Raw genomic sequence first — 13,958 nt, forward strand, 5'->3', positions numbered from 1 at the left:
AAAAAAGAAATAATTTCTGGAATTGCAAACATAAAGTAAATACTAATTTGCCTTTTATTAAAGAAACTCAAACCCTTCACAATTAATTCCTACTGAAATTTCTCCCAAAATCATACAGATTTTATAGTTCAGCTTTTTTTGTAGGTATAGAATTGACATAGTAAGATTTCTGGACTTTTGCCAAGCATGGCTGGTTCTCTTATTCTTTTTAAAACTTCATATTTTAGATAACGGGCCTCCCTGGAATCTGAAACAACATGATTAAGTATAAACATACATGTCATTACCTCCCCATAAAAGACCATTCTGTACATTTCTCTTGGTATAACACTGTTGCTTCAATTTTATAGACTCACACCTATGAGGTTTTAGTCTGCCAAACCCTCCGGGTGTGTGTGTGTGTGTGTGTGTGTGTGTGTGTGTGTGTGTGTGTGAGAGAGAGAGAGAGAGAGAGAGAAAGGAAGCAGGGGAGAGAGCAGAGCAAACTACACAATTTGCAAAGACCAGTGCAAAATAAAAACGCAGGACCCTTTGTTAAAAAAGTATAAAGAATTTTAAGAATGTGACAACAGAGCATTAAACAAAGTATTAGATCCTTCTGAGTGCAGAGACCAATGTGACTGCACAAGTTTCATGACCATGAAACTGACCTTGTGGGAGAGAGAGAAAGAAAACGCAGAGAGAACAAAGTATACCTTTTAGAACAGGCACTGTCATACTCTAAGGAGGATGTATCTTTACAATTTGAAGATTTGGTTAATCTGACCACTTTGAAGATTTGGATGTACAAGTTTGGGATCAGAGGTTAAAGTGGGGTAAATTATTCTGCATAAAATTCGAAGTTAATGAATTGTGGGTAACAGTCACAGAGAGATCGAGGGAAACCACTAAGGCTGGATGCTTCATAAGGGAATGTGTATGTGAGCTCTGAGTTACACTAAAGAAAAATACAGAAGTATATCAAGCCTATAGAAGTAACATAAAATCACAGATTGCAATCTCCACATCAGTCAAGTAATGTTCAATTCAGAAATTATGAAATCTAAAATTTAGGCCATATTTAAACACTAAAAAAGTCATAATTTACACTAAAGACATAAAGATATAATTATGTATATATAACAGTTATTTGTCTCTTTATCTCATCTGTCTCTGTCTCTATCTATGTATCTAATCTGTCTATCATCTATCATCGATCTATGCCAAATAGCAAAACATCCACTTCTATAAAATCGAAAGTACAGAGAATAAAGAAGACAGACAGGGACAAAGAAACTTAAGGGAGTGCAATAATCACTGAAAGTCAATTTTTTTGGATACATGGTAAGACTTTGCAATATAGAAATTAAAGTTCTGTGTTAGTTTTGTACATTTTCTTTGGGTTAAAGGAGACTTTTATTCATTGCTCTCTGTACAAGTCACATCAAGAGGAAAAGAAAATAATATTGTAGAACAAAAAACACCTTTTCAATACTGTCTAAACCCTTGCAATACACTGTCTGCAATGTTTTCCCCGGTGCAACAGTGTTGGGAGGTGGAGCCTCTTGAGAGGTATTAGGTCATGTGGTCTCTGATCTTATAAATGAATTCATGCCCTTGTAAGAAGGGCTTGCAGGAGTGGATTTGCTCTCTCTTGTTCTTCTGCCGTGTGAGGACACAAAGTTCCTCCCTTCAACAGAATGCAGGGTTCAAGGCACCACCTTGAAAGTGGAGATCAGGTCCTTACCAGACACCAAAATCGGCTGGTGGTTTGATCTTAGACTTCCCAGCTCCAGAACTGTTAGAAATAAATTTCTATTCTGTATAACTAATCAGTCTGTGGTAAATTAGTCTGCGATAGCAGCACAAATAGACTAAGACGGTGTCTTTCCATAATCTTGGACTTGCTGTTCTCGCCTGTCTTTCCCTACGAACTACATGAACTTCCTGCCGTATCCCCAGCACTTACAACAGCATCTGGCGTACGATATTTGCTGAATAAACATCTGTTGAGAGAGGGAACAACTGAAGCGATGAATCGTGTCTGCAACTCAGTTTTAGTTTCCATCCAAGCTAAAATGTTTTTTGATTTGTTATTTCTTCAACTCTTGTTTATTTTCAATACTTTTTTTATTTCTCAGACTTCTTTATTAAAAAAAAAATGTCAACGGGAACCATTCGGACTGCATCTTCTCCCTCTCACTCCCCAGGAGGAAGAGGAGAAGGATCATCAATGGCAAAAAGCAGTCGCAGCAAAGCAAAACCAAGAGCTAGCTTTAAGTTCGGGAGAGAGCGCTGCCGCTCCTCCTCACGGTTTCCGGTGCTCTCCGGGTTCAGGGAAACTTTTCCAGTAACAAACTTAAAAAACGCTCCCTGGTATAGCCTTTCTGAGACTTCTTTAATCAGATAGTTTGTCTCCTCGTTCTACTACCAAATTCTGTTCCATTTCTCATACCTTGAAACGTTGTTTTATTTTTACTTTATAGTATAATACCCTGATTACATTTCATCCTCTAAAGCTCTAATTACTTTTTTATTCTTGTATAATTTAAATTCATAAAGTATAATTTGTTTGGCTTACTTATCTGCTTGATTCTGTCTAGTTGCTGTGTATGCGTAGTTTATCTCCTACATATTCTATGACAGTTTTATTAAAAGTTTCTTTATATGATTTCATTAGCTGGGTATCTATGGAAGCACATACCCTGGTAATTTTATATTGTTAATTTTCTTTAAAACATAAAATATTATGCATTACACACTGATTTATTTAAAAGATAAAGATTAAGATCAGTTTGACAATTTTAGGAAGATCATTTTGGCACTCTAGAATTTTTATTAATACTTTAAAAAAATTTAGTAATTTATTACGAAGCACTTTTCTACATGCCAGAATGATGCTGCAATAGCAAATAAAATGTTTGGATTCTACTAGAGGTTGTATATCATACATTACATGGTCAGTTCCCACTGTGTCAGGTCCATCCAGGGTGAGCCTCAGCAACAATTAGCAATGGCAGAAAGTTGAGCAACTATAAATTAAAAGGTGTGTTTGAGGGCAAAGACTTAAGCATTTAGCTTTAGTAAAGTTGAATTCCCAGATTAGGACACAGAAAAATCTGATTTTCTGAGTTTGGATTGCTGAAGAGATTTGTCCTACTTCTGGTCACACTGATTTGCTCACTTTATTTTGTGACTTACAGGCTTTACTTGTTTTCTTTTATATTGCTTTCTTCATAACAACGATACAGAATAAGTGGGATACATTCTATGTTTGTTATTGTCAAAATCTCGGTGGTTTAGTTGTGATTGATGAATAAGATACACAAAGTTACAACAAAGCATTGAATAATATGTAGCTGAAACCCAGCAGGCTTTATAAATAGGCACATGTAAGTCATTTCAGCAATTTTCCCTCTTGTTCATGCCAATTAGTTCCCACATAAATATCTACATGTTTGAAGCTATTTTAAATTGATTCAGCATTTTCTCTCAAAATTGCAGATATCAAATACCTAGCATTTAAATGCCGCTTTAGCCTGAGACTAGACGTGAGCTGCAGTGCAACTGCAAACACATTTTGAATGACTGGTTTTGATTTTATCTACCTTCATAGTTTAGTTTTATAACTGCATGAAGACACAAAATACTTATCAAAATAAGGATTTTTTTTTCTTTTAACCAAAATGTGCACAATTAGGTGAGTTCTGTTCTGGGTGTACTAGTTGTACTTCTGCTTTACAAGCGTCTTTTTTTTTTTTTTTTTTTTAAGAATACTAATAATTTTGTACCTGTGCTACTATTACAGCCTGCTGAAAAGGAATATTGGACATGATGTTCTAAAATCACTTTCTGGTCATTAGGTTACTGAGATTTTATCACTCAGTGAGAGCCTTTTCTTAACAAGGAGAAAGAACTATGTCCAGAGTTTGTACTGTCTTCCAGGCATGCACTGAGACAATTTTCAATAACTAATTATAGCTTGAGGGAGCAGGAAAACGCTACCGGAAAAAAAAATCCATCAGAGGAGTTAATTTGGAGAAAGAAGGGAGAGTGCAGTGTCAAAGCAATTTTGTAAATTCCAAGTGTAACTACTTGTATTCTTCAAAACAATTTCCATCATACTGACTTTAATGATAGGTCATTGGTTACAGAAGAGATAAAATGTTCATTTCTAACTGCAGTGCCTATGTTTGTATAAGGTGTACCCAGGAAACGGTCAAGTAGTTTTTTAGAAATTTATTGGGGGAATATTTGAAATTCTAAAGGCTATAGTCTATATAGTCAACACATATTATAGCTTAAAACTCACTCCCTAGGTAGGCTTCACGTTAGTAATCTTTTAATGATGATTCTGAAATTTTGAAAAGAAAAAAAAACTAGATAGCCCCCACTCTAATTTTTGAACACTTTCTTGAAATTATAAAATTTTGCTACATGTTTCTAGTAGTAAAATACATTTTATAGATTTGTTTAACTTACAAAACTTAGTGATACCAAAAAATTTAGAAATATAAAGTAGACTTAATCTTGTCAAATGATGACTGAGGAATGCATTGAAAACAAGTGTTTACCCAAATCCTTTGGCTGCATTTAAGTTACCTTTAGTAATAAAGATGTAATGAAAATGAAGCAACACATGTATCATTCCAAAGCTGAAGCCAAAAATCGTATCCCAAAATTAGATAATCGTTGTCAGTAAAATTAGCCACAATGATCTCATCTAATAACTTCCCTGATTTACATGCAAAACCTGATTAATATCAAGAAATCAGTCTCCTATCACAAAGTGCACTTCGTGAGTTTTCTTTAATAGCTTGGTCTTTCTCTTTCAGCCATGACTGCCAGAGTGATATTTTATGCTTGTATGAAAGAAATACTTTAAAAATAAGAAAAAATTATAGGATAATATGAAGACTTATGGAATGTTAATAGAAAGAAGGATGACATCACAACAAAATAAAGCAACATAAAAGGAGGAACAAATTTGGGGCAGTGAAGAATTAGAATTTTATGTAGTTGAAGAAGCGCGAGCTATAGAAAAGTGTTATACTGTAGAGTAAGATTAAAAAATAAAAGGGCTCAAAAAACTGGTGAAGACTTGAAGAAGAACCATCAAGGGCTTTTAAGAGTGAATAAAAAGATAAAATCAATATTTAAAAACAGTTTGCATGATAAACAGATGGAAAGGTTAGAATTAAACCTGGAATTGAACCTGGAAAATTAAATGGCCCTTTAAGAATTCAAAGTAAATAGTGGGGGGGCTTCTATCCAGAGTGATGGCATAACTAATTGGAAATAAGGTAAAAATAAAAACTAAAAGTAAAAAAAGGTAAGTATTTGATGTCTGCTGACCCAGGAATGACTGTGATATCCATAGCTTTGAAGCCTGGAGGGAGTATGATACTGTGATAACCGCAGGAAAATGTAGGGAATAGGAGAAATGGCTCAAGTTGAAGTCATGTTAAGGACAATGGGCAGTGGGAAGTCAGAGATGTGGGATTGGTTTATAGGAAATATACAGAAGAGCAGAAAGGTTACAAGGCAGATATTCTATACTGCATTCAATTGTTTATTGACTATTGATCTATTAACCAGGGTTAGTCTGAAATATTAATACATGTGTTTTTCAAAACACAAATTGCAAAGTTTAGTTTTCTAAGAATTCTCAGTTCTTTTCTCTAGTAATAAAACATTTATGTAGCCAATATAGATTTTTTAAAAGGACAAACATTCAAATTTTAACCTAGTCCCATTTTTCTAATTCATTTGTGAGGATTTTGTGAAGCACTGAATAAAAATTTTCCACAACTAATTTTTTTGCATAAAAATTGAAAAATTGCCTCATGGCTATTATTTTACCTATAATTCCATCAAAGTGTTAACCAAATTTGGACTGTGGTGAAGAATTGCCAGTGAACAGTGGGTGGGATGAGAAAGGTAGCTAATTTACTTTCAAACCACTTAGATTAAAATTAATATTGCTTCACCAGCATAGGCCCAAACATATGAGAATTCATTTAGGAATTCAGCAAATTCCTAAATGAATTTGAAATTGCATTTAGGAATACTGCAAATAAGTGTAATTTGCTCAACACTTCTGTTTACCCCTGAATTCTAATAAGACCCATTATCATAATTGATCACTTAGAAAAGCATAGTGAAGTTAAAAAGAAAAAAAAAAACCTTTCTGACTAGTCAGTGACTTTACAGAAAGAGTGTTAGAATGATCGTATGTGGGAGAAAGTAACCTTACATCAGTGCATGCTTCCCTTTAAGGGAGTAGTCATTAATTATTTATATAAGACAAGAAGTTACTCACTCTCACAGCTTGTCAAAGTGCTGCTGGTCAGAATCATAGTGTCTTGGAATAGAGGTTAAAAGCAGACAACATTCTCCCTGCTGTAAAGAGGGGTTGCGTGCTTATAGCTTGGTTTCTTTGATGCTTTTACTCATTTTTCCCTCCCCTCCCCTGCTAGGACTCAGCTACTTCTGGTCTTTAGAACAGGCGGGGCATTAAAATATAAAAACATTTTATTTCAGGAATACTGACATTGTAGGAGTTATACTTTTTTATTTCCATTGATTGATAGCCCAACTATTAAGAGGCTTCAGGCTAGAAACCTGTTACTACCCTAGGGAAATGCCCTGCTGGTGAATAGTGTCATGAACATTAACTAGTTGCATTCATCTGATTTCTTAGCCATGAAGATACTGGGCTACAAGTGATAATCCTGTAGTAATTGTGGTAGACTGACTAATGGTCCCAAAGACATCTACAGGCATACCTCATTTCATTGTACTTCATGTTTTTGTGCTTTGCAGGTATTGTGATTTTTACAAACTGAAGGTTTGTGGCAACTCTGCATTGCACAAGTCTATTGACGTACTTTTTCCAACAGCAGGTGCTCACTTTGTGTCTCTGTGTCACATTTGGTAATTCTCACAATATATCAACTTTTAGAATTATATTTGCTGTGGTGATATGTGATCAGTGATCTCTGTTGTTATCATTAAAATCATTTTGGGGAACCACAAACAGCACTGATAAAAGACAGCAGACCAGTCAACAAATGGTGTGTGTGTTCTGACAGTTTCCCTGACTGGTCATTTCTCCATCTCTCTCCCTCTTCTTGGGTCTCCCTACTTCCTGAAGCACAAAAATATTGTAATTAGGGCAATATATAATACTACAATGGCTTCTAAGTGTTTCAGTAAAAGAAAGAGTTTCACATCTCTCTCTAAATCAAAAGCTAAAAATGATTAAGCTTAGTAAGGAAGGCATGTCAAAAGCTGAGATAGGCTGAAATCTAAGCTTCTTGTGCCAGTTAGCCAAGAGGTGAATGCAAAGGAAAGTCCTTGAAAGAAATTCAAAGTGCTACTCCAGTGGCCACAGGAATGGTAAGAAGGTGAAAGAGTCTTATTGGTGATATGGAGAAAGGTTCAGTGGTCTGGATAGAAGATCAAGCCAACTGCAACATTGCCTTAAGCCAAAGCTTCATCCAGAGAATGGCCTTAACTCCCTTCTATTCTATGAAAAGAGGAGAGGAAGCTGCAAAGGAAAGTTTAAAGCTAAAAGAGGTTGGATCATGAGGTTTAAGGAAAGAAGTCTTTTCTATGAAGTCTTTTCACTTTGCACATAAAATTGCAAGGTGAAGCACCGAGTGCTGATGTAGATGCTGCAGCAAGTTATCAAGAGTATCTAGCTAAGATCATGAATGAAGGTGGCTACCATCAATAACAGATTTGCAATGTAGATTAAACAGCCTTACACTGTGTTGGAAGAAAATACCATCTAGAACCTTCATAGCTAAAGAGGAGGCACCAACATCTGGTTTCGGAGCTTAAAATATAGGCTGATTATCTTGTGAGGGGCCAATACAGCTGGTGACTTTAAGTTGAAGCCAATGCTCATTTACCATTCCAAAAATATAATGATGCTTAAGGTTTATATTAAATCTACTCTGCCTGTGTTCCATAAATGAAACAACAAAGACTGAGGACAGCATATCTATTTGCAGCATGGTTTACTGAAAATTTTGAGCCCCCTTTTGAGATCTACTGCTCAGAAAAAGTGATTTCTTTCAAAATATTACTGCTCATTGACAATACACCTAGTCATCCAAGAGCTTTGATGGAGATGTGCAAGATTACTCTTGTCATGCCTGCTAACACAGCATACATTCTGCAACCCATGGATCAAGGAGTCATTCTGACTTTCAAGTCTTATGATTTAAAAAATACATTTTGTAAGGCTATAGCTGCCATAGATAGTTATTTTTCTAATGGATCTGGCAAAGTAAATTGAGAATCTTCTGGAAAGGATTTGCTGTTCTAGATGCCATTAAGAACTTTCATACTTCATGAAGGGAGATCAAAATATTGACATTAACAGTTTGGAAGAAATTGATTCTAATCCTCATGGATGACATTGAGGTGTTCAAAACATCAGCAGAAGTAGTAACTGCTAATGTGTTGGAAACAGCAAGAGAACTAGAATTAGAAGCAGAGTCTGAAGTTGTGACTGAATTGCTACAATTTCATGAGAAAAAATTAATGTAAAAGGAGTTGCTTTTTATGAATGAGAGTTAAAAAGTGTTTTTTTGAGATGGACTCTACTCTTGCTGAAGATAATTCAAGCATTGTTGACATGACAAAAAAATTAGAATATTACATAAATGTAGTTGTTAAAGTAGTGGTGGGGTTTGAGAGTATTTACTCCAATTTTGAAAGAGGTTTCACTGTGGGTAAAATTCTATCAAACAGTATCATATGCTACAGAGAAATATTTTGTGAAAGGAAGAGTCAGTTATGTGGCAGGCTCCACTGAAGTCCTGTTTTTAAGAAATTGCCACAGCCACCTCAGCCTTCAGCAGCCACCACCCTGATCAGTCAGCAGCCATCAGCATCTGAGTCAAGACTCTCCACCCACAAAAATGTTACAACCTGCTCAAGGCTCAGATGATTTTTAGCTTTTTTTTTAAGCAATAAAGTATTTTTAATTAAGATATATACTTTTTTTTTAGACATAATGCTATTGCACATGTAATAGACTACAGTATATTGTATATATAAGTTTTACACATACTGGAAGACAAAAATGTATGTGATTTGCTTTGTCGTGACATTATTGTTATGGTCTGGAACCTAACCGAAAATATCTTTGGGGTATGCCTGTACATCCTGTTCTCTAGAACCTTTAAATATTGTCTTAAATGACAAAATGGATTTTTTTTCAGATGTGATTAAGTTAAAGATCTTGAGATGAAGAGATTATTCTGGATAATCAGGGAGGGTCCTAAGTATAATGATTGTCTTCTATGAAAAGCGAGACAGTGAAATATATGATTGAAGAGAGGAGAGAGAGGCAATGTGATGATAGAAGCAAGAGGTTGCACAGGGGCAAGAAAGGGGTCATGGGTCAAGGGATGTGGGTAATCTCCAGAAGCTAAAAGAGGCAAGGGGAGAAATCTCTCTGTTGCTCCAGAAGGAGCTAACCCCATAGACACCTTCACATTAGCTCAGTGAAGACAATTTCAGCCTCCTGACCTAAGCCATGAAGGTGTTGGTAGCTTGTTTTAGCAGCCATAGGCTACTAATACATATAATAATCGTGTAAGGATAAAACCAGTAAGCATGCAATGTTTATATAGTAAAAGGCCTTCCTGTAAGGAATGATAGTATATTTCACTAGTAGAGTGCTTTATAGATTTTATAATTCTGTTAAATTAATACTCCCATTTGATTCTCAAAACAATTCTATAAGTAAGCAGGAAAGATATTATGATACCACCTATTTTACTAATGAGGAAACTGAAGCTAAGGGAGCTTACACAACTTGTGGCAAAAAAGTTATTTGACTCTTTGCCTAGTTCTTTCTCCTCTATACAGTCCTGTTTCTTTGAAAGAGCTCAGAAAAGCATCTGTAACCAGCTATATAGAGCACATTTCTTTAAGGAAGGCAAATACTTTTCTGATCTGTAGTCAGACGCGTTATTCATTGCACCACTGGCCTGTGTTTGTGAATTTTTTTAAAAACTGGATAAATAGAAAATTCATCATGGAAAGAAAACCTGCTACCTTAAATTCATGTTAAGCAGAAGTTTATTGATTGGTAGATGCAAGATCCTCTCTACACAAGACATAATTAAGCAGAATATTCATATGAATTTATATTACTTAATATGGGGTATGTAATTGAAAGGAGTTAGCCAATTTGCTTTAGGTAGACAGTAAGAAAAGGGTCCTGGAGCCTTTTACCTGCCCTGCAGGTGCTTGCACCAGACGTTTTATGCAGATAAAGGAACTTGAAAAGGGGGTTTGCCTAAACATGCTGGCAGCAGACTAAGGGCCCACATGCAACTAGGGGAATGGAGTGGAGCCACCAGGAAGTCATGCCTCATACAAAGAGGGAACCCAGCTTTATCAGCTTGTATGTAAAATCCCTTGTATTCAATTCTGAAGGGCAACCATAAACCTGCTTTTAATACCCCCTTTTTGTTGAGAGCTTTCCTTTTCACTTAATAAATTCGACTCCACTCATTTTTTTCAATGTCCGCGTGCCTATTTCTTCCTGGTCATGAGACAAGAACCTGGACCTAGCTGAGCTAAGGCACAAAAATCTACATCATTTTGGGGGCTCATCTGAAATGCCTGGAGAGTGAGTAAATGCAGACCTAAAGCCTTTCACTTTCATTTCTGAGTCTTCTTGTCCTCAGACTTTTCCTGAAGGCAGTTGTAGCACTGAACCTCTGGTGAGCCAATTAGGAATGAATGGCACAGCTACAGAGGACAGGATGCTGGAGAGGACCACAACACACCCACTCCCGTCATCCTTTGGGGTTGGGAATGTCTGCCTCATCCCAATCCAGTCTATTCTATGGCATTTTACTTATTTTATTCAGTACTGTCATGGTGCCTATCTCTTCTTTTGTAATGTTAAGGGTGTTACTGCAAACTGCAGAGACATTACCAGGTAGAATGAGACTTTGACCCAGCCATCAGACATGCAATTCAGAATAATGTGATTTTCTTCTGTTCTTAGAGGCGTCCCCCACCCCCGTCCTGATAGCCATGTGGGGTGGGAATGAGTTGCTACTTACTGCCTGGGCCCAGGCCCCAGGGCATCTCAGTGGCCAAGGGCCCCTTGTGGCCAGCTGGCCAGCTTTTCTTGTTCACCATCCCCTCCCACCATATGCCCAGAGAGTCTTTTCTCCCCTGGCCAAGTCAAGAAGAGGGAACAATGACTGAAAATTTCTCTCCCTGTTGGAGGAACCCATTTGGATAGAGCAAGAAGTTTTCCCCCAAAAAATCTCCCCATCTTCCTTGCCCTGCACTTATGATGGTTTTTTTTTTTTTTCTTTTCTCCCTGGTTGTGAGAGAAGAATCTGGCACTAGCTGAGCTAAGGAGCAAAAATCCTGCATCACAACTTAACATAGAACATATGAATCCTAAAATGAAACCAGAAATAAAGATTTTAAAAAATAACAAATATAATCTTAAATATAGGGACAGCTAAACAGAATAAAAAACTAAAATAAAATATATGCCACCAATGTTCATTTTAGTGATGTTTTCATATTTCTAAAGATCATCCAAGGAGATAGTTTAGAAATTAAAATGAAAAGTACATTTTTAGAATGTATTAAAGGTATTGTAACTATGTCCAGCTTTGTTTTCATGCTGTGTCTGCCATCTCAAGTAGGATGATAATATGCCTAACACCAAGACTTACTTTTCTCATTTTCCATGGTCAACATAATAATTACTGTAAAGGCAAACAGCATGGCTGAGTACAAAGTACATTCAACAGGTAAAGCATACAGTGTAAAGTCTATACTGTAGCTATGCAAATGCCATCATTCTCAAAAGCACAAGTAAATATTGATTGAGAATTTCAAGTACTTCGAAGGTTGCTAGAGCAAAATGAGTAAGTTGGGAGTTTTTAGAGATTGTTTTTCCTCTAATAGGTTCCTGCAACTGAGTGATTCAATACTTCTGATAGAATGGGGCAACATATTAGGTAGCAGAAAACAGTTCAAGACAACACCTCAGAGAAACTTTAAAAAATAAGTCTTTATTTGACACTTAAAAAAATAATAATCTCAGTAGAAATCCATTTGAATTTTAATCTTTGTGTTATTAACTGGAACTTGTATTTTATTCTAGTTCCTTTCATATAATTCAGATCTGCCATACTATGTCACTGAAGAAAGACTGAAGAAAAAATTGTCTTATTTCATAGGACATTAAGGTAAGCTGATTTTACCAAAATCCTTTACAAATTTGTTAAGGCCAATGTTAGACCTGAAAGCAACATGAGAATTTAACTCTTGCATTTCATACCAGAAGAGACAGAGGCCTAGAATGATATGTAATGGTCTCACCTTCCATGCTGTTAATCACGTTAAAATACTGAACAACAAACAGACCCCAAGGACACCTTATGCCCTCAAAGGCAGTTTGTCACTTAAAAATAAATTCTTAAATCTGTCGACTATATTCTCTCAAACCTTGATAGCCTAAGTTTCCATCCATTTTTTTCTCCTTCGGAAAGGAGAAATAAAAAACTAAAATAAAATATATGCCACAAATGTTCGTTTTAGTGATGCTTTCATATTTCTAAAGGTCATCCAAGGAGATATTTAGAAATTAAAATGAAAAGTACATTTTTAGAATGCATTAAAGGTATTGTAACTATGCCCATGCTGGAAATAAAGCTGGACATAGTTATAATACCTTTAATACATTCTAAAATGTAGTGAAGCCTACTACCCATGTTCTCCATCATCCTATCTCCTTTCCCTCTAATTTGTGCCCCCGATAAAGCCAGAGTGATTTTGAAGTTTATAGGTAATCATAACACTTTCTACTAAAATGATTTTAGTACCTTCTCACTGGTCTTCGTATGAAGGCTAAGTTCCCTGACCTGAGACCTAGCTGTTTCTCAGCTTAATCTCACTTCCCGTCATGGCCCCACTGATCACTGCTTGGCAGCCACACCAGCCTCCTCTGCGTGCTCCTCATGCTGGAGGCTTTCCTTGCCCAGTCCAGTTACTCCCTCAGACCTCAACTCAAGCCTCACTTCCTGGAAGTCTGCCCCAACTTTCTGACTTATTTAATAAACCCCTGTCACAGACTCTCATAGCAACATGTAGCTTTCTTTCATAGCACTTATGACAGTTGTGATTTCACATCTGTATATATGGTGTAGTCTCCCCATGAAACTATAATTTCCAGAAAGGCAGCATTGGAATCATAGTATTTTCACACTACCAGTTACTAAAAGCTGATCACAATTTCTAGGCCAACAAAATTATAAAAGTGATCTGAAAAAATGAAAACTATGTAGTGATATTCAAAATATTTTAGTAGTAGGAATACTTTACTAAAAGGAAAATCTTACAGAAAAAATCTTAAAATATAGAGCAAATAAAAGTGGCACATTAATCATATGCTTAATTAAGTTTAGTTTTAACATTTATGAAGATAGTCATCAAATTTTAAAAATATGAATATTTTGGAAATTATAAAATGGTTTGAGAAAGAAATTGGATTAGGGGATTTTGCATGAAAAATTTCAAGGACAAACACGCCTAAGCATTTGCTTCATCTTACAATTTTGTTTTGATTAGTTGAGTGGAGTAAAATCCAAATACATGTAAGTGAGCAGCTACAACAATATCAGTTAGCTTTCTATTCACAGGATGCTTTTCATTTAAAATGAAGCAGAATGTAGCAGCATCCTGAATAACAGAGGGTTTTTTATCTCTATGATTCAATCAATAGCAACCTCTAATTACTGCTTACCTTCTCAGACTGGTGAAACATTTATAATGAGCAGAGGACTGGGACCCTCAGCCAGTGTAACAATTTATTTTTGGTGAAAAATAATTTTCCAAATATATCTTAAAATGGAATAAATGAGTAATTTTTTAATTAATTTTCTGTTATGTTGGTGACATTTGTCTCAGATATT

General features: G+C 35.8%; 1 long non-coding RNA gene and 1 other non-coding gene across 2 annotated transcripts in view; one reads left to right on the forward strand and one right to left on the reverse strand.

Annotated features, from left to right (window-relative positions):
* LOC135276493 (uncharacterized) overlaps window positions 1-13,958 on the forward strand; it is a 213,924-nt gene that overhangs the window by 122,850 nt on the left and 77,116 nt on the right. Inside the window, exon 3 of the long non-coding RNA XR_010344018.1 lies at window positions 12,149-12,233. This is a non-coding gene — a long non-coding RNA (uncharacterized LOC135276493). The remainder of the gene's footprint in view (window positions 1-12,148; window positions 12,234-13,958) is intronic.
* LOC135276548 (small nucleolar RNA U3) lies at window positions 2,153-2,365 on the reverse strand. Its single transcript, XR_010344111.1, has one exon. It is a non-coding gene; the product is annotated as a small nucleolar RNA U3 (small nucleolar RNA).

This window comes from Aotus nancymaae, unplaced genomic scaffold, assembly GCF_030222135.1.
Source record: "Aotus nancymaae isolate 86718 unplaced genomic scaffold, 86718_ANA_hifiasm-v0.15.2.pri h1tg000025l, whole genome shotgun sequence".
Lineage (NCBI taxonomy): Eukaryota > Metazoa > Chordata > Mammalia > Primates > Aotidae > Aotus > Aotus nancymaae.